Here is a 21,716-nt window from a genome sequence, read left to right as displayed (position 1 = left end):
GAGATGAGATTCCAAGCTTTTGGCCCTTACTTCTAGGGTGTAAGTCCTCAGGAGACTCAGATTTACCTCAAGTTTCCCTTCAGACCATGAATTCCCATGTTAATGTCCCAGCTCGGTGGCCAGAAGCACTCAGAATTTCAGCCTCTGTACCTTCATTCTGTTCAGTCTCTGGGACCTATGACTCCCCACAGTTCAGGATTAGAAACATGCCTTGATGAACAAAACCTGATTACAATATCTGTCTCATTTGTTTTTGGTTTCTTCTTCTGAGCAATTTTGCCTCTGGAAGTCCTGCCTTCCTTTATTATGTTCCAATTTCAAACAGCCTTCTGTTGTGATTCTATGCTGCTTTCACAGTTGTGCTTGAAAGCAAGATTGGCTTGATACAAACTACTCTGTCATAGTCAGAAAAAGAGATCTACTTTTATATTTTACCCTTTCTATTTATGTGGCACTACTCAACCAGTATGTATTCATTAAGTGCTTATATATAATTTGTAAAGCAAAGTTAAATGTTTTTTTATTAAAAAAATAAATGTTTTTATTTATTTTTGAGAAAGAGAGAGAGTGAGTGAGTGTGTATATGTGTGTGTATGTGGGGGGCGTGGGGGAAGGGGCAGAGAGAGAGAGAAACACAGGATCTCAAGAAGGCTCCAGGCTCTGAGCTGTCAGCACAGAGCCTGACTTGGAGCCCGATGCAGCACTCGAACTCACTAAACATGAGATCATGTCCTGAGCCAAAGTCAGATGCTTAACTTAAGTGACTGAGCCATCCAGATGCCCCAAGCAAAGTAAAATGTTTTGATAACCCAGATTAAAAGGCTGGGGAAGAGAATAAATGTTTATGGAATCAGAAAGATATAAGAATATTTAAGCGATGAGAACCAAAGAATCTTAAGAAAAGAGAACCAAATAAACAAAGAGCTCCTAATATCTCAATTTGACAAGATCAGCAAGTAAATTTAAAAATAAGATTAAGTTTAAAGATAAGAAAGAGACTTTTACTGACTACACATTTAGAAGGAAGAAGACTTTCAATTTATGGTGTTGAGGCACACTGATATTTGCAGCAAAGACATATTAAGTTTGATTTGTGAAAGGACATTCAGTGAGAGATAGCTTTAGGATAATTAATGATCTGGTACAAAGCATATTGTGAAAGAGAGTTCTGAGTCTTTTATACATAGGAGATAATTGATGAGCCCTTGTTTGTGTAAATAAGCTTTCTGAGAAGAGATATGGAAAATGAGAGAGGTGTTGGGTTTTGTTGTATTATTGAATTGCAAGTATTGTACAGCAAGAGAATAAAAAAAAGTTTATCTCAACAAAAGCATTGCTCTGGCTTGTCATGCTTAAAATTGCCTTTTAGATTTTTTTATACTGTTTTTCTCTCCTGTGTTTCATGCTACCACAAAATTTAAACAAATGACCACATACTTGTACTAGTATTTTAAAAAATATGTACATGGCAGAAAAGCCTGGCAATAAAACACACATTTCATATAAAAGTAAACAACTCAACAAATAACTTCCCTCAACCTTTATTTGAGAGAATGTACCTCATCATCAACTTCCTTTCCTCAAGTTAGATTTCATCGTTTCTTTTAAATAGAAAACGGCGGTTTCTAAATTTACTACATTGTCCTTATGCTGCAGATGAATTGAAGGAAAGAATAGCAACTTCCTTGTTGCTGCACATTTAAAAAAACCCTATCCTTTTTGACATCTGCAAAAACAAAACTTTTACACCATCTACTGCTTTTCAACATACTTCATGATCATTGATCATTACACGTATCACTCTTCATTGACTAGATCTCATATGCCTTGCTTCTCTCAAATTTCTGAAAATCCTAGAATTTCTTAATTCTGAGATTTGAAAAAAATAAGAGAACAAAACCAATGACACAAAACATCACATCCCATAATCCCATCTCCACATTCTTCTTTGTCACTTTCTGGTCTGAAGTGTTTTCCCCTTCCTTTTCTATCCCTTTGTTTCAACAAGCTGCAATTGTCTGCCCAATGAAGATTACATTTTACATCTCAGATCAGAGAAATGTGTGAAAGGAAATGCACAAGTTATAAATAACATGATTTGAATGTTTTATTCAATTCATACTTAAATAGGCAGCATCATTAACAACAATGATTGACAATAAGGCTGAATGCAAGAGCTATCCAAAAAGGGAGTGTTTGTCCCTGCAAAATACTAAGATGCCAGGCCAGGGAAATATTCAAAGTTTAAAGTTCCACTTGGCAGGTTCGGAGAGTCCAGGAATTAGACTTGCTGACTTCAGATTTGCCATTACTGTAGAAGTTCACAATGTACACTGACAAAGGGCAAGAGGAAGGGATCTAGCACATGCACATTCTGACTACTGGAGAGGCATAATGCTCATCCAGGAAGACATGTCTCATTGTTATCCTCATTGTTCAGATGGGAAAACTGAAGCCAAAATTTTTAAGTAAATTTCCTAAAATAAAACAGCGTTTAATTAATTAATTAATTTGGTTGTTTTTGAAGAAAGAGTACACAAGCAGGGGAAGGAGGGAGGGAGACAGAGAGAGAGAGAGAGAGAGAATATCTTAAGCAGGCTCCATGATCAGTGCAGAGCCCAATGCAGGGCTGCATCCCACAATGTTGGGATGACTTGAGCCGAAATCAAGAGTTGGACTCTTATCGAACCAAGTCACCCAGGCACCCCTTAATGTATCTTTTTAAGCAAGAGACTTGACTTAAAGGAGATATGGCTAACTGTAAGGTCAAGAATTGAAGAGAATTAATATGTAGTTAACCAAAGATATGCATAAATGTGATGTATAGGCATAATTTATGAATTATACTTTAAATAGGAAAAAGGATAAAATGTGGAGTTTTATGGAAACTCAAATAAAAAGAAAAGCAATTAATATTTAACATTATGGATATTTATAATATGCTATAAACTCTTTTAAGACTCTATCTTCCCCCAATGCATTTAATCATCAAAGAAACTCTATAGAATACATATTAATAGTTTTCTGATTTTATGGTAAAGACTGTAAAAGAGGGCACAGAAAGGTCCACCCAGATCATAAGATTAGAAGCTGTGAGAACAGAAACCTCTAAAATCGATGTCCTGAACATGACACCACACAGCCCTAGGAGAATTTCCAGTGATAAGTCTGATTAGGAAATTAAGGGAAAGAGGTCAATTCATTTTCTATTCAGTTTTAAACATGGCAATATGGTAGATGCAACTGTATGAAGATGTTTAAAATAAACATGTTGCTTCATTTGGGTTTGAATTCTCAAAATTTATATAATATCCAAACACTATTTTCCTACTCTTCTAGTCATAAAAAGTTTTTACTCACATATGAAAAAGGATAATGTAGAAGATGCTATCCTGATATAAAAGAAATATATCCTGATAAAAAGAAGTCATTTTAATTGGATGATTTAGACAAATAGAATTATTTTTACAATTCTCCTTTGAAGTTAAGTATGAGGAAAATCAGTTACTCAGCTGCTACACAGAAAAAAAATAAACATCAACAAAAAGGTGGGTGTTTTAGACAAACTGAGATATGAAATGAGGCTTCACAAAATTTATTTAAATGTTCTCTTTGATGAGGGAGCTTGGGGCAAGCTAAGGGCAAAATACAGGCTGGCACCCTACCCCTTACCCCCACCCCAGGTGGGATCTGTGTGATATTCTTAGAACACTCCTGGCTACCCAAGAACAAAGAATAGTGGTTTAAGTGCTTGCCATGGTAATGTGGGAAACTAAGGCAAATGAGAAATTAAATTCCCTTACTGCCTACAGCCCACTGACAAGTCCTTGAAAAGGGCAGAATGACCTCCTTCTAGGAGCTCAGCTGCCTTGATGATGACACTTTGCTAGGGTCAAAAGAGAACCTTAGCCTAACAGTATCCCAACCTCAAGGACCCTGTAAGTCTACTTCCTTTATCTCAACTGCCCCAAGATATGTGCTGGCAATCATACTCCAAGCTTCTGGCCTCCTCATACACATCTGAAGTGTCTCATGACTGAGGTCTTAATTAAACAGTAACAAATGGTATTTTCCTAGCAACATCTAGCTCCTCAAGTTCCTGGAAACCTTGCTCCTAAAATTCCTTAGAGAATATTCTATCCATGACCCCTTCCCAACCTGAGGGTATATAATGAGTTACGCAGCATAACCGTAGGGCAGCTCTTTCTACACATGGGTCCTATTTCCATGCTTTAATAAAAATCACCTTTTTGCACCAAAGAAGTGTTCAAGAATTCTTTCTTGGCCATCGGCTCTGGACCACACCACCATCACCCCAAAACTTCATTATCATGGTGGCTTTTCCATTAAAGTCTTTATTTCTGATTCAAGACCAGCAAACTCAGGACCTACCAAACTTCAGACTGATTACTTACCTTCTCTTCAAGTTTATTATTATTTTTTAATCTATACAATAATAGTTAACTACTGACACTTTACTGAGTTGGTGTAAGGGTTAACTCCATTAAAATAAGGCTTGTGGGGCACCTGGGTGACTCAGTCAGTGAAGCGTCCGACTTTGGCTCAGGTCATAATCCCCCGGTTTGTGAGTTCTAGCCCCACGTTGGGCTCTGTGCTGGCAGCTCAAAGCCTGAAGCCTGCTTTGGATTCTGTGTCTCCCTCTCTCTATGCCCCTTCCCTGATCACATCCTAGCTCCCTCTCAAAAATAAATAAACATTAAAAATATTTTTAAAATAAACTCTATGGAAACCATTTTTCCTGGATTCTGTTGCTCATCTCATAAAAGATCTTTGAAAAAAGTTGATAGAGCATCTGGGGAAAAGTTCAGATTCAGCCATGTCTCCTTCATCTCAGAAGCAAGCAGAAGGAATTTACAAAGAAATGGTAGTAGAATCTCCTGGTGCCTCCCAAGAAAGTGTGTCAGGGTCAGGTAAGCTACAACAAGGACCTCAGGTCCTTGAAACTGTTCATCGTGAATGACAGCTTTCTGATAGGTGTTATCAGTCATCAGATGAGTAATGGTCAACAGTTTCCAAAATTTACAAGCCGACAAAACCAAGGAAGAAAGTTGGATCACAGTCCTTAAAGCTGAGAAGACTCCTAGAGAATCATGTGATGGCCTTATAATTAGAAACTGGGGAATCTTTGTTGCCAGTTGTGTAATGTTTGTTGCCAGTTTATAGTTCCACTTGCAGATTCCAAGGTGATCCCCATTTTATGAGACTATAAATGCTAAGTGTCAGTCTTTGATATGGCCAGCTGGTGTCAGTGACAATGGTACTATATTGGAGAAGTACAGGCCGTAAAAGCATCCTGCTTCTCAGATCCATTCAGTCAGCACATAATATTTACTCAAGGTACAATGTGAACAAAACATTGTGCTATATATATCTTGCAATAGTTACAGAAAGAAGAGCAGATATGATACCTTGCCTTGAAAAGCTGAAACTTCCAAAACAGAAAGCTTCTCAAAGCCATGTCACAAATGTTCCCATTCATGCTTAGCCTTGTAAATACAAATTCAATAAGCTGTTAGAATAAACTTACTACTGGAAGCTAGTTAAAGAGATTGCCAAGCACAATAGGAACTGATTCAACACTTTAAAGGCATTCATATTTATGAAAATCATTGTGCATATTTCATTACTAATGCTTTCAAATTCCTCAATTCTATATCTGGTTTATGTTGTTTATATCAGCATTTTAAATTTTTTAAATGTTTATTTATTTTTGAGAGAGACAGAGTGTGAGCAGGGCAGGGGCAGAGAGAGGGAGAAACAGAATCTGAAGCAGGCTCCAGGCTCTGAGCTATGAGCACACATCTCGACACAAGGCTCAAACCCAGGAACCATGAGATCATGACCTGAGCCAAAGTCAGATGCTCAACTGACTGAACCACCCACATGTCCCTGTATTAGCATATTTTTATAATAAAGTTGGCTTGGGAAGAAAACTATAAGCATGAACTGTAAGCAAACATGTTTCTTTCCTCTGCACTAGCAATTTTTTTCCAAGATTATTCATCAGAAGTATTCCTGAAATAACTTTATTCCTTTACATTTATTTTTGAAAACACTAGCAAAACATCAAGTTACTGCTGACCCAACTGTTGTAATCTATGTGACTTTCATTTGTGAGTTAGTCTTTAATAGAACAATCATTTCTTATTCTTTTTTGAGTTTCACTTAATTAAACAACAGTACAAACCTATACATAAAGTCAACTCAGGGTATATGTAGAAATTATAAGGCAGTTAAATATTCAATCTTACCACTGAGAATGTTTAAGCAAAAATATTCATTTTGGAAAACCAACTGTTTACCATGGTAATGGGATATAGGTAATTTCTGATCTTAATTTCTAGATACCTTCAGCACTCCTTTATCCATAATTATATTCATTTTATTCAATTTAAAGTATCATATTCTGGATTGTATCTCCCTAAGTACCAAGATGTTTGCAATGAAAGAAATCTATAGAAAACGAAAGAGCTAATTTCAAACTATTTATATCAGCTAAGCCCTGGGAAAAGATCCTGTGGAAGTAAAGGGAAGGAGTCATTGAGCGGTAATCACTTGCTGTGCTTAATAATCATTTAGAGACCTGCATTAATAATAAGATGTAGCGCCAATAGTTAAACGCATGTCATTCTTTTACATTGATTAATGTCTTAAGTCACTAATGTAAGAGGGACATTTTTTTCTATTTATGAAGGCATAAAAAAATAATGAAATTTGTGTAACATTCCTCTGTTTGTATCTCTGAAGGAACAGAAGCATCCACAAGTGAACTGGGAATTAATAAAGTCTAATTATACTTAACATTAATGAGCATAAGGGCTTAGTCAGTTAAAATATATTTACTGATCACTCAAAGAACCTATAAAGCTGAAAGAGAAGAAAATGTGTGTAGACTGAAATACCATACCAAATCCGAGGTGATTTAAGTTAAGAAAAAAAATAGTTTTCTTGATCTCAAGAAGCCTACAACCCGTTGGAATGAAATAGATATGGCTAAATATAAAATTAATATAAAATATCTGGCGTTATATTTTATTATACATATTTTTTAGATATTAACTCTTGTCAGTACATAAAAGCCTACTGAGAGGTAATTCATTTATACCCCCTTCTCCTTTCTCGCTCCCCAATCATCTTCCTCTGTCTACTTCATACTTTATGCTCTGGCCACAAGGAGCAAGAACTTCTCTCCTCATACTCTTCCTTCCTCCCTACAGGGACCAAGGGCAGCCTACTCCAAGATGGGCCACTTTGGTATGAGTATTATTTTGAATTAAGTAATCAAAATCAAGAAGATGCAGGAACAGCCTTCTTCTCAGTCCTCTAAGTCTAAATTTACATCAGAAAGGAGAGGCTGTACCAAGAAGAAAGCTTTTTATCAGTAATGTTTATTTATTTTTGAGAGAGAGAGGGAAAGAGATGGAGTGTGAGTCACAGAACAGAGAAAGAGGAAGACACAGACTCCAAAGTAGGCTCCAGGCTCTGAACTCTCAGCAGAGCCATAGGGGCAGGGCTTGAACTTAAGAACTAGGAGATCATGACCCAAGTAGAAGTCAGAAGCTTAACCTACAGAACCACCCAGGCGCCCCAGGAAGAGAGTTTTAACAGAGATTCCCCTTTACTTAGGAAACTTATTTGCACAATAGAGCAGCCTTTGTTTTTCAAAACATCTCCTTTCATTTTCCTATGAATGGCCTTCCACCTCTTTCAATCCTCAGACCTCCTCTTCTTAGCTGATATAAGCTTCAAGTTGCCTCACTGTCTTTGGAATCTCCAGTCTGTGTTGGTTCCCTGTAAATGCCCTATTAAATTTTATTTTCTCTTGTTAATCTGTCTCATGTTGATTGAGCCTAAGTACAGATAGAAGGACTCTGAAGTACAGAAGAGGGTCTTCCTCCCCAACAACCCAAAGGCTAAAGCACTGAATTACAAATTTACTAAATATCAATTTCATCAAAGATCAGTTTGATAAAATTTAAAAAACTCAGTATGTATCCATAAAAATAATATATTCATATTGATATGTATTGAATGTATTAGTATTGCAAGGATGATATGCTTTAAAGTAAGTTTTGATAATAGGCAAGTTTACCACAATGATCCTCTGGTGAACTGGCTTTTTGATAAATTATTCTTTCTGACAACTGATCTTAATCAAATGGACTTAGATCCTGAAATGTATCCTTCTCTGTATGGGTTCCCCCAACTTTCTCCATCTGGCTAATTTCTGTACCTCTTTTAAGAGGTGGCTTCTGTCTCACCGCTTTAGCAGAAAATCATCTGAGTCCTCCAAAACTCTTCACATGGGTGCCCTGTGCTCACTAGGCTGAAGAACTGATTTCTGTGGAAGGAAAGGGTTGCAGACTTGTCAATCCCAGTAGATTATAAGGTCCTTAAAAGACACAACTGTATCTTACTCATTGTTTTAACTCCAGCACACGCCAGATGCTCAATAAAGCATTTGGTGAATGAATGAATATTCCTCAATGTTCCCAGTGACTGGGAAACCAAATAAATGTCCTGAATATGCAAATGTCAGTAGTCACACTTCTCAGTCTAGGCTCCCAACTTTACAGATAATCTGGTTCCCTGGACTTTCTGGCAGTCAGTGGGATCATGTAACTTCACCCCAGAGATTGTGGTGCATTCCTGTCGCAAGTGGGCAGTTGGCTCAAACAAGAACAATGCTGTTACAGGTGGGTGGGAGAGACACCGGTCCTTGTCTCAAGGAGTCTGAGAATGAATCTGGTGAACAGCAATGAGCAAAGTGATAGTTTGTTGAGCTTAAGTACAAAGCTCACAAGAGTGAGAGGGGTCCTGACTGGGTTGCCATCAAGGATTTTTGTCTTTTTTTAGTGGGACTTTGTCAGGAGCTGGGAACAGTTTGTGAGACTCCATTCATGGCACCTAGCATGGTGGGCAGATCTGGAAGGGGTTTATCCTGCCCTCAGCTACAGTCTTCCACCAGTATCTGCAGCTGGGGCAGGGGCATGGTGAACACTTTGAGGAGTAGGAGGACCAAGCACTTTTAAGGGGAGCCCTGAAGCCAAGGGGGCTGCAGAGCAGGCTGGAGCCACTGCTTCCTGCCTACTGTTAACCCTTTGCCTACTCAATCTGATTCTCTCATGTTAGCATCTGGAATGTAGATTCAGAGTAAAGTTAGAGCTTCATTGGGTAGCTGAAGGAGGAGGAGATACAGAGCAAAAGAAGCAACTGGATATAGTCTCCTTGGATTTGATACCAAGAAATCAAATCTATAGAGAAAGGAGAATGTTGCCTTGAAACAGGGAGCAGCAGCAGGAACGACCAGGAGAGAGGGTAGGGAAAGAGAGAGTGATGTTAAAGGGTGGTACAGAGTGGGAGTGGGCAAGAAGTCTTCCAGTGGTTCCTGAGCGCCACCTAGTGCTTGGACACAATCTTACAGGGATGAGGAGGGAGCCAAAGGTAAGCTGAGGGCAAAGCACAAGCGTATCCCAGAAGCATCTGGGATACTTCTGACATTCCTAAGCACTCTTGGCTGCCCAAGGACAAAGGAAAGGAAAAAGCCAACAGTTAACTGGCAGAGATCATAGCCTTGCAGGATATGAGTCCCCAACAGTTTATAAATGTCTTAGTAAATTATAAGAAAAGGACAATCTTATCAAGCCTAACCTCCAGAAATCCATAGACTCAGTTTCCTGGAGCCCTAACATCACCCTCCCCTCTATAATGATGTGGGGAACAAAGGCAAAAGGAAATGGTAAATAAAATTAAATTTCTTTATAACCTGCATCCCACTGATGAACACTTGAGGCAAATAGTGAGTATAACATTTCTCCAGGGATGTCTTAATGTTAATGCTTTGCTAGAGGGAAAAAATAACCTTAGCCTGACAATAGCTAAGCCTCCAGTACGTTAGCAGTCCTCTTTAGGTTATGAAACCCCTTTTGGGAACCTCCCGTTTTCCTTGTCTCCCTACTTCCCAGGTATATAATCAGTCACTCCTCACAATCCCAGTGCATCTCTTTCTGTCCACAGGTCCTGCCCTGATGCCTTAATAAAATCACCTTTTTGCACCAAAGATGTCTCAAGAATTCTTTCTTGGCTATCAGCTTCAGACCCCTACCACCACCATTCAAAACTGCATCAGAGATATTATTGAATTTCTTGTTCTAGAGTATATAAGATCACTCAGTACACTTTCAGCAAACTCCTCCATCTCCTGTTCCCTTTATAAATCTAGTTTGATTATTTTTAATTCAAACAAACGACTCCTGGCTCTGGCAACACATACCTAAGCAACGTGTCCTATTCATCATTCTTCAATTTTCTCTGCCCTGCAAATAGTCTTTTAGATATGACGTGATTATGGCTGCACAAACAGTAATTCTCCAAGATGTTGTGGCAATAGAGAAGTATTTTAACAGCAATGCAGTATGTAGCTTTCTCCTCCAAAAACTATTTTCTCTTCTAAAAATATTTATTTTGAGAGAGAGAGAATGAACGTGAGAAGGGGAGGGGCAGAGAGGGGGTGGGGAGAGAATTCCAACCAGGCTTCACGCTGTCAGCACACAGGGCTCAGTCTCATGAACCATAAGATCATGACGTGAGCTGAAATCAAGAGTCAGATGCTCAACAGCCTGAGCCACCTAGACACCCTGAGAACTACTATTTTCTATTGCAAATACAAAAAAGGCCTGACAATCGCTTATTCAATTATTCCCAGTGGACTGCAAAAGACAAAGGAAGAAGACAAGTTGGGTAGAAGATAATAGTGGACCACCAAATGAGGCACCAACCCACCTGCTCACCACAACTTGGTCTTTGCTCTAACCATTTATCAATCCCTGTTCCATAAAAGAACAAAAACAACAACAAAACTTATATGCATCCATCTTTTCATGCTAACTTGCTACATTTCCATATGCATAGGTCTTCCTGTAATGATTTTTAAATCAAGAAGATTAAAGGAAAAAAGCAATTGATTAGCCCAGATCAAGTGGCTCTGATCCACCTGTTATATAAAGTAATAAATTGTTGACCTTTTGGAAACACATTAGTGATGTTTCACTTAAGAGAGTTTCTTTTCTTAGAACTAATAAGTCTCTAAAATGTCAGGCTTTATTCCCACATCATTAAACAAATCAGCCTTAATATGCTTCTCCTTCAAGTGACTTTTAAAATAAGTCAAAAAGGCCATTTCTAATGTCAATATAAACATGGTTTACGTAAGAAAAAGTAAAGGCAAATGAAAGCATATGTTAGGGTTAAGTAACACATAATTCTTGTTTTCTTTTTATAATTGGAATGGTAAAATTAGAGCAAAATTAGAAGTATAGCTATATTTAGTATAGAACTATCTAAACTAAAATCATTTAGTTGTTCTCTTATTTACTTGTTCTCTTATAAACTAAAATCATTTACTTGTTTTCATTTATTTATTCTGAGAAGAAATCACTAAGTAATCTTAACTGTAAGTACTGGGCTAAGATGTACATTCAAATTAATTACATTAACTACAGTGAAAATAACATAAAATGTGTTAATTTGGAACCAATGAAAGACTGTTTAAACATAATGATTAGAGTGCATTTATTTGGAGGTAGTAAGAGGCTAACTAAAATGTTTCTTTTAGCTTCTGATAAATAAAACACAGGTTAATCTGTGGAAGTTTATAAGTCACATTCTTTTCAGAAAGTTTCTTTCACATGGAAAGGACATTTCCTAAGGAATACATGTAATTACAGGAAACTAGTCACATAACAATATAATTGTTAAATTATAAGAGCGCCATAGTTTGGCTTGGTAATCAGAGACAGGAGTTGAAAAACATTTTCTTTTTTTCTTAATTTTTAACTGTTTATTTATTTTTGAGAGAGAGAGAGAGCGCGCGAGCATGAAGGTGGGGGAGAGGGGAGCGGACAGAGGATGCAAAGTGGGCTCTGTACTGACAGCAAAGAGCCTGATGCAGACCAGAACTCATAAACCGTGAGATCATGACCTGGGCCAGTCAGACACTGAACTGACTGAGCCACCCAAGCACCCAAATAAAAATTTTCCATAAAAGGCTAGATAGTCAATATTTTATCTTTGTGGGCCACATACAGTTTCTGTTTCATATTCTTCTCTCCTCTTTTTATTTCTATTTGTTTGTTGTATTCATACGTTTTAAAAAGTGTTAAAACCATCCTTAGCTCATTAGCAGCACAAAAACAGAAGCCACAGACCATATTTGCCCCATAGGGTATAGTTTGTTCCTCTAAAGCAAAGGGTGATTGAATTCCTAATCTGTGTGGGTTCCTAAATTTTAAAAATATAAATTTATGGCTTATCACTAACAAAGCATGAGTTGCACACTGTACATATCATGGTGATTCTGTCCTAGATCCAGTATTCAAAATTAACGTGACACATTAATTTCACTAAACCTATTGAACTATAGCACAAAGTAGAGAGTGACGAATGTCCTAAGGTGATTGATGTTGGACACATATTGTTCATTAGGTCACTATAACTCCAAGAAGTTTCAGAGGATAAATTTTCCATGGAGCAGATTCTGGTACTCATTAAGAAACACACTCTCACCAGCACACCAGAGATGGGAAGTCTCAGAAAGACTAAGTTAAGTAAAATCATAAGAGACTGATTAAAGTCTCAAATGTTCAACACTTATATCTTTGTGGCCTGTGTATTCTTCTATTCCTAGGCAGATTTTTTTTATGAGAAGTCAATGTATGAAGAAAAGTTTACTTGTATATCATGGAATTAGAGGAACTAGTTTACTGAGCTAGATTTTCTATTATTAGGGACAAATCCATCAAACATGGGTAAAAACTGGACAGTTCTGTGGATCAGAGAGCCACTTTCTCTTGGTGCTCAGGAACTTCTTGCCAGTTCTGTTCCTATGATGATGTTTCAGGCAAAACATATTCCTTATAACTGATGTCTTTTTCTCCCTTTATTGCCTCTGACTCAATTATCCCCTCTAGCTCTTAAAGTTTAGATAATTTCCTCTAAAACAGTTTAGATAGAGATAAAGATGTGGTAGATATATACAATAGAATATTACTCAGTCACCAAAAAGAATGACATCTTGCCACGTGCAATGATGTGGATGGAACTACAGCATATTATGCTATGGGCAATAAATTTGAGAAAGGCAAATACCAAATGACTGCATCCATATGTGGAATTTAAGAAACATACAGGTGAACATAACGGAAGGGATGGAAAATAAAATAAAAATAGAGATGGAGGCAAGCCATAAGAGACTCTTAACTATAGAGAACAAAATAAAGGTTGATGGAGGGATGGGGGGGCTGGGCTAAATGGGTGATGGTCATTAAGGAGGGCACTTATTGTGATGAGCACTGGGTGTTGTATGTAAGTGATGAATCACTGAATTCTGCTCCTGGAACCAATATAGCATTGTAAGCTAACTAGAATTTAAATAAAAATTTGAAAAGAAAAATAATAAATGAAACTGTTTACATATTTAAATAGGATTGAACTTTAAGTACAATAATCTCATTCTTGTCAAAATAATTTTTCTTCTATTAAAGAGCATAATTTATCTACCAAATGTCATAACTTGATAAAATTTTTAATGAAAAATTTTTCTAGTTTCATAAATATAAACATTCATTCCACTTATAATGTATGTTGGAGATTTTTATGGCTGTCTTGTCCAACACTGCCCTCACGGATAACTTGCTATGGAAATCCAGAAGAGGGACTGCCCCTTTCATTTTAAGTCATGGAAGGTATAGGGGACATTTCTTAATGACAGTGATACTGGAGCTAGGTCTTTAAAGATAAGCAGTATTGCTCATGGAGACCTAGAAGTGAAGAAGTAGGGGTTTCAGGTAGAGGAAATTTTGAGCATTCACCCAGATGTGAAAAATACAAGGTAAATACGTAGAGAATAAACAATATCCCATTTTGGTTTATACCAGGTTCATAAAAGGGATGAGTGTGAGGTCTGAGTTGGGAAAGTAGACTGCAGAGTATCATGGAAAAAGTTGACTATCATGCAGTAAACACTGCCTGCAGCTCACCAGCCCATCCTTCCTTCATTTAAACCAACAGGTGGATGACACTCCCCAGTCACCCTCGCAGTTAGATGTGGCCATTTGACTAAGATGTAGTCCATAAAAAGTGATCTATGGCAACTCCAGGCCTGGCCCATAAAAGCTTCGATGTCTGATTCTTCATTCTCTTTTGCTTTCTATGACCATTTGGAAGTCATATGTTAAAGGTGGGTGAGTTGCAAAATCACCACTGGGAAGAAAAGTACCCGCCCAGTAGAGGCATCTGTCTTGGATTTTCATAAATGAGAATGAAACTTTCTACTGTGTTAAACCACTTAGATTTTGCGATGCATCTATAGGAAAAGCTAGCATTACCCTAACCTTTGGGTATTAACCTAAAGGTAATAAAAGAAAAACATCAAAGGACAATGCATTTGAAAGAACAAGAGACACCAATGAGAAATCTATTGCAATATTCTCCAAGAGAGTATAACCCACTCTCTGCTAATGAGAGATTATGAAATTAGAGAGGTTGATATAATTTGTCAAATACTGCAAATGTCATATTAGAAATCTGTCATCACCCACATAAAAGCTTGTTTTAATCACTTCTTCAGCTCTGTGCCATGCTTAGGTTATTCTCTGGTCCTTTCCAAACCTAACATTTTCCCCAATACACACCCTATATATTTGCCATTATATTATATACTATACAATGCTACATGTTAGGAAGTTTTCGTATGTTTTTAACACAAAAAAGTAAGTCCAGTTGACATCTGTTGTGAGTTGTATTAAATTCCTAATGGCCAGTACCAAAGAATATGATCTTTTTGAGAAGTGGGTCATTGCAGAGGTGATTAGTCAAGATGATGTCATCCTGGAGTACAGCAATCCTCTGTATTAATGTAGCTGGGATCTATTTCAATCAGGCATGGTGAGGCTGACAGATCAGGAGATTACTGCTATGAAGGAAGAAGTTTTTACTCATAATTCCCTGGAAATAAGAGATACAACATACCATGCAGAACCACATGGAAAAGCATCTGGGTCAGGCAGGAGGTAGAAAGAGTGATGGAAAAGCCTGGATCAAGTCTTTACGGTGGTTTTCATGGGAAGGAATGGGTAAGACAGGGGAACAGGCTGACCAGATTGGAATTGGGCAGTTTGAATAATTTTGAAAGCTCCAGGGTGTAGACGGCTGCCCCTACTTGTCTGATGCCCTCCCCCAGGGATGATTAGGGCAGAGGAATATTGCCTCCTAGAGTATAAAAGCCAGAAAGAGAAAGTGGCTCATAGTATGAGCTCTGGGATGGCTGGTTTGCATATCAGAGTTGTGCTTACAAGCAAGTTATTAACTACCTCTAAAAATTAGCTAGCCCTGTGAGGGCAGTCTCCAGAATTGGCAATGCCTCCAGATGTCAAGGCATCACAAAATACAGGGGGAAAATACATGATTAAGAAAGACTCTGATTTCATAACACTGGTGTCCTTATAAAAAGGGACTTTTGGACACAGACCCACACATGGGGAGAATATACTATGAAGACAAAGGTAGAAATTTGGGCAATGTTTCTACAAGGCGAGGAATGGCAAAAGTTGCTGGCTAAACACCAGAAGTAGGTAAGAGGCATGGAACAGATTCTCCCTCAGAATGAGGCAACCCGGTGGACATCCTGATCTCAGGCCTCCAGCCTCTGGAAACATGAAACATATTCTGTTTTTAACCATCCAGGTTGTGGTACTTTGTTACTCCAGTTCTAGCCAACAAATACAACCCCTAATATCTTCACACTACATTGCCATTCAGCAAACCTTTATTTTATTCTTACCCTCTTGAAAGGAGACACTATATAAGGTGTTGTAGGAGAAACAAATGGGTGGTGGAGTCGCTGCTCTCATAGAGTTTATAATCTCAAGGGGAGAGGAACGATACAGACCCAACTCTTTGTTTTGAGGAAATTTCATTAAAAATTCAACAACTTTAACTTTCGAAACCCTTTTAAGAATGGCTATGTCCCTGGAAGCAGCACAATGAAGTGAGCCCTAGATCATATAACCACATTTCAAGGCTCCAGTTTTGCTGGAGCAGCAAACTGACTTCTGGGAGGTAAACTCAGATTTGTCTGAGCCTGGTGTTCCTCACCTACCATCATGAGGAGGCTGATGTCACCATTTCGGGATAGTCTGGGAAACCAGATGAGTGTGCGCTCAAGTCTAGATCAGGCATTATTATTGTAGCCTCTTCAAAGCATGTTTACTACAATATGATACTTGTTTTCTAAGTGTTGATTCTAGTAGATTTGTTTAAAACCACTGTGGGCACACTGTGCTATAGCATATAAAAATATGCTATATTTTTATAAACCATCTATTTTTTTAAGTTTTTAATTCAAGTTAATTAACATACAGTGTTATATTACTTTCAGGTGTACAATACAGCAATTCAACAGTTCATACATCACCCAGTGCTCATCACAATCGTGTACCTTTTAATCCCCACTGCAGATTTACCCCCTCCCTCTGGTAACCATTAGTTTGTTTTCTATAGTTAAGAGTCGGCTCCTTGGTTTCTCTCTCTCTCTCTCTGTATTTTATTCCCTTTTTCTTGTTTTGTTTCTTTAATTCCATATATGAGTGACATCATAAAATATTTGTCTTTCTTTGACTTACTTTGCTTATTACTCTCTAGCACTATCCATGTTGTTGCAAAAGCGAAGATTTCATTCTTTTTTAATGGTTGAATAATATTCCATTCTGTATATAACCACATCTTTTTTATCCATTCATCAGGCGATGGACACTTGGGCTGCTTCCATACCTTAGCTATTGTAAAATAATGCTGCTATAAACATGAGGGTGCATGTATCCCTTTGCATTAATGTTTTCATATTCTTCAGGTAAATAACCAGTGCTCTAAACCATCTAATTTTAAATTAATATATGTTACAAACACATTTGGACCTTTATTTCTTAAGACTACTTAGTAAGATAGCCTGTTGGGGTGCTGGGGTGGCTCAGTCATTTAAGCATCCAACTTCAGCTCAGGTCATGATCTCAAGGTTCCTGGGTTCCAGTCCCTCAGTAGGCTCTGTGCTGACAGCTCGGAGCCTGGAGCCTGCTTCAGATTCTATGTCTCCCTCTCTCCTTGCTCCTCCCTACAGCATGCTCTGTCTCTCTCTGTCTCTCTCTGTCTCTCTCTCTCTCTCTCTCAAAAATAAAACATTTAAAAAAGTTTAGGGACACCTGGGTGGCTCATTCAGTTGAGTGTCCAAATTCAGCTCAGGTCATGATCTTGCAGTTTGTGAGTTCAAGCCCTGCATTGGGCTCCATGCTGACAGCTCAGAGACTGGAGCCTGTTTCAGATTCCATGTTTCCTCTCTCTCTGCCCCTCCCCCACTCATGCTCTGTCTCTGTCTCTCTCTCTCAAAAATAAATAGACATTAAAATTTTTTTAACTCTAAAAAAATAAGATTGCCTGCCCTAGTCATACACCTTAATTACTGAATAATTGCAATTAAACTAGAATGATGACCTCTTCTCCTGCTTCTCTGATTACTAGAGCTGACAGTTGTAAATCCTAAGAAAATGTACCAAAGGAACCCCTATGTATGGGGAAATTTGTGAAGCTGTCAGTTCACATGCTGGCTGCAGGTGGAGACAAGCACCAGCCTGAACCATGGTGTACAGTACAGTGTGTATGAAACCAGAGAGCCTTGATCTTGACCTGGCCATATTCTAGCCATGTACTTCAAGAAAACCCTGATAGTGCTCTAGGTACTTAAATCCAGGGCCCAGCATTGCTGTAACAAGGCAATGAGGGAATGGTATATACCACTGCCTAGAACCCTGGTCCACAGGAATTCTCAACCAAGTATCGAAATACTCAAATAGTAAAAACTTCTCCCTTTAAAGAAGTGACATTCTTTAATGTTTATTTATTTAGTTTTGAGAGAGAGAGAGCGCGAGAGAGCGAGTGAGGGAGAGAGAGCGTGAGGAGAGGAGAGGCAGAAAGAGAGAGGGAGACAAAATTCCAAACAGGCTCTGTGCTGTCAGCACAGAACCCAGCAACCATGAGATCATGACCTGAGCCCAAACCAAGCATAAAACACTTAACAGACTGAGCCACCCAGGTGCTCCTAAAGAAGTGATATTTAAAATATTTAACAACCGGGGCAAGCAGAGTTTTTCTTTGTATATTAGCCATGTGGGATGAATTAAATGGCTTACCTGTGACCCTTCAGGGGTACAAAAATGAAATTCTTACAGCAGCACAAAACCCGTCTCCCACACATGTGCATGCTCAAAATGGATGACTGGCTATTATTTCAGGATCACTGTAGGTGCAACTGTAACTCCCAGAAGGGAAGACCCTTCTTTGGACTCCTGCTTAAGTAGCAGTGAAGGCAATTGGCAGTGACCTAATGCCACTGGTAAGTGTTCTTGGTCTTGGTCTAACTGTAGCAGTTAAGCTGCAGCTGGGGGAAGCTCTACCTCCAGAGCCTAAAAAAGATGGTGGTAGCATCCAGATGACAGGGAATTTCAGATAAACTTCCATGGTAAGTTATTTTTTTCATATTTAATACAGACATAAAATTTAATGCATTGATAAACAGTTTTTATTAACTGACCACTTCTTGCTAGACACTGTACGAGGCACTGTGGTAAAGTGGTACATAAAATGGACCCGATCACTGTCCTAAAAGCACTGAAGATGCTGTAGTTTACCACATAACCATTAGCCAAGCTATTTGAAAGTGCCTTGTGTAACCCAGAGACCTGTCTGTTCCTTCCTTTTTGTACATTCTTTTTTGCTTGGAATGTAACAACTTTCCACTGCAACCCGTGAGTGATTATCATTGGCTTCAGAGAGACATAATCTTAACACGTTAAAGTACATGACGGTAGCAGATAGGAATAGAGTCATATTAGTGCTGCTTTGGTGCTATGAAACCAGACATCCCATAATTCTTTTAACTTATGAAGAAAACAAGCATAAGATAGACATAGAAAAGGGATAATTAGCTTGCCTTTTCTGATGAAATAGAGTTTTGTTATAGAATAAATGTTGGAAATATGATTAAAAAACAGTCCATATTTGTACTAACCAACTAACAAATACAGAGCCTTGATTCTAAGCTCAAATATAAAAAGTAAGCATTTATGTGAAAGTTAATGCCTGGTTATATTTACTCAGAAAATCATGACTTAATGCGAAGAAAAATTTAATCCTATCATATAGCTAAAAATAAAGAAGTATGTCTGTGTCTGTCTCTCTCTGTGTATCACATGTATACATAATACACCATACATTGTATACATCATATANATGATTAAAAAACAGTCCATATTTGTACTAACCAACTAACAAATACTTACAGAGCCTTGATTCTAAGCTCAAATATAAACAGTAAGCATTTACGTGAAAGTTAATGCCTGGTTATATTTACTCAGAAAATCATGACTTAATGCGAAGAAAAATTTAATCCTATCATATAGCTAAAAATAAAGAAGTATGTCTGTGTCTGTCTCTCTCTGTGTATCACATGTATACATAATACACCATACATTGTATACATCATATATGAATATATATTTATTCAATTATTATATTCATATATAATTATTTATAGGCATTTTCAGAGAAGGAAGAAAATGGAGTGGGAATGAAGGACTGTAAAAATTTCCATCAAGAAAAGGAAGAGATTGAAATTTTATAATAGTTTCTTCTTTAAAATTAGAATGCCTATTTTGGAAAAGTAAGAAAACAAAAAATATGTAAGGAAGAAAATTTAAATACATATAGTTTTGTTTATTTACTGTCACTCATGCATAGATTCACACTACATAGGCATAATTCAACATACTTCCATACTTTTAATATTTAATTTCCAAGCAGTATAAATATTCCATGATTAGTTTTAAAACTCCTTGACTATTGGGCATTTAAGTTATTTCAAATGTACATATATCCACTACTGTTATTTCCCAAGAAAATTATCTGAGGAGAAATACAAGGTCAAGGATTAAAACATTCTTGCCAAACTGGTTTCCAATAATTTGTACCAATTTACAATACTGAGGTACAGTGCAAATGTGAAACTATTACCAGTATTTCTTCAATAGTGAGTTGGGGAACAATCTGATAAGTGGTATATTTCTTTAATTTACAATGATTTTATTTCAAGGGAAGCTGATTTTTTTTTTTTTGTTTCACTGCCATTTGCAGTTCTTCTTTTGTGAATTGCCTCTTCCCATTATTTGCCCACCTTTTGAATTGAATGTTTTGTTTGTATTTATTTCTAAAAGCTTTCCAGAAAACAGCAATATTATAATCTAATTTTTATGTTTATTTAAATATTTCTCCACAGTTGCTGTTAGACTTTTTATATTTTGATAGAACAGAAACATTAAAATTTAGTCGAAGCTCATGTCATTATTTATTTTATTGCTTTCATATTAAAAATTCCTATCTAAAAATTTAATATTTGCCCTTATGCTCTCCCAGTTTTTATTCCATTTTTTTCTTTTTCACTTCTATGTCTTCAATCAGAATTTTTTATTTCCTTACTAGTTGGTGACTCAGTATCTTAAATTTTTACTAACTTGATAATTAAAGGCTTTCAAGACGATTTTTAAGTATAATTTTTGTTCCAAAATTTCTATTTGTCCTTAGTGGAAGGCTTATTGGAATTATCTAGTCAGCCATTAACCAGAGGCCTCATTTTTTTCAATTAAGAAATTAAAACTGTTCCATAAAAAAATGGTTTCCATAAAAAAAAATGGAGGTTGTTTCCTATTACCAAGAAGGCTACTGTTCTCAGCTTGGCTCAACTTTGGACAAGTTTCTTCCTGATACTGGCCCCTGGCCTCACTCTTAACAGCATGACCCCTTTGAGATGTCAATCTTCTCCCACCTCTTGATAGTTTTACAACTCAGGATAATCTTTCCCCGGAAGTTTGGGAGCCATCCTTTTGAAATGTAAACATCAAGAAAAATAGTGCCTCTATCGCCAAGTCTCCATGGGACAGTAGGAATCTAACTTAGATAAGCACCAATTAGCAAACACAGAGGGCCAATCATATTGACCAAACCCTCTGGCCCCCCAGCAATGTCCTCCAGTATATTTCTACTAGTTCACTCCAGTGCTTTAAAACTGTCTCACCTTTCTTGCAGTGGAGTTGAGGTCAGTATCCTTCTCTTATAGTAATAATCTTGACCTGCACTGCAACAATATTGAATGAAATCTTCCTTGACTATTTAACTCTGCATGGTAGAATTATTCTTTCCCAAATAAATGCAAATAAAAAAAGTTTACCTCTTCTTTTTGACTCACTACAGAGAATTATTTTTGTGACATAAATGTGTCATAATTTAGGAATTCCTCTTTTGTTGGACATTTAAGAGAATACTCTCAAAGTNATACTGAATGAAATCTTCCTTGACTATTTAACTCTGCATGGTAGAATTATTCTTTCCCAAATAAATGCAAATAAAAAAAGTTTACCTCTTCTTTTTGACTCACTACAGAGAATTATTTTTGTGGCATAAATGTGTCATAATTTAGGAATTCCTCTTTTGTTGGACATTTCAAGAGAATACTCTCAAAGCTTAAGCTACAAGCAAGGCAAACCAATTGACCATACTCAGTCCAAGTATATAATAATGAGCTGGTACTTACTGCAGCT

At 37.3% G+C, this 21,716-nt stretch overlaps 1 protein-coding gene across 7 annotated transcripts in view; it reads right to left on the bottom strand.

The window, feature by feature from the left end:
* Window positions 1–21,716, bottom strand: part of LOC144220593 (uncharacterized) — a 402,447-nt gene that overhangs the window by 204,373 nt on the left and 176,358 nt on the right. The window contains exon 1 of one of the 7 annotated variants that reach the window (XR_013331793.1): window positions 8,255–8,356. The exons of the other annotated variants lie outside the window; for them this stretch is intronic. The gene's annotated coding sequence lies outside the window, so the exon portion shown is untranslated. Of the gene's footprint in view, window positions 1–8,254; window positions 8,357–21,716 lie in introns of those variants that run through there. 7 annotated transcript variants of the gene reach the window in all.

This window comes from Crocuta crocuta, unplaced genomic scaffold (genome assembly GCF_008692635.1).
Source record: "Crocuta crocuta isolate KB4526 unplaced genomic scaffold, BGI_CrCroc_1.0 scaffold279, whole genome shotgun sequence".
Lineage (NCBI taxonomy): Eukaryota > Metazoa > Chordata > Mammalia > Carnivora > Hyaenidae > Crocuta > Crocuta crocuta.
Note: the sequence above shows the minus strand (reverse complement) of the source record. Positions and strands in the feature narration are given on the sequence as shown.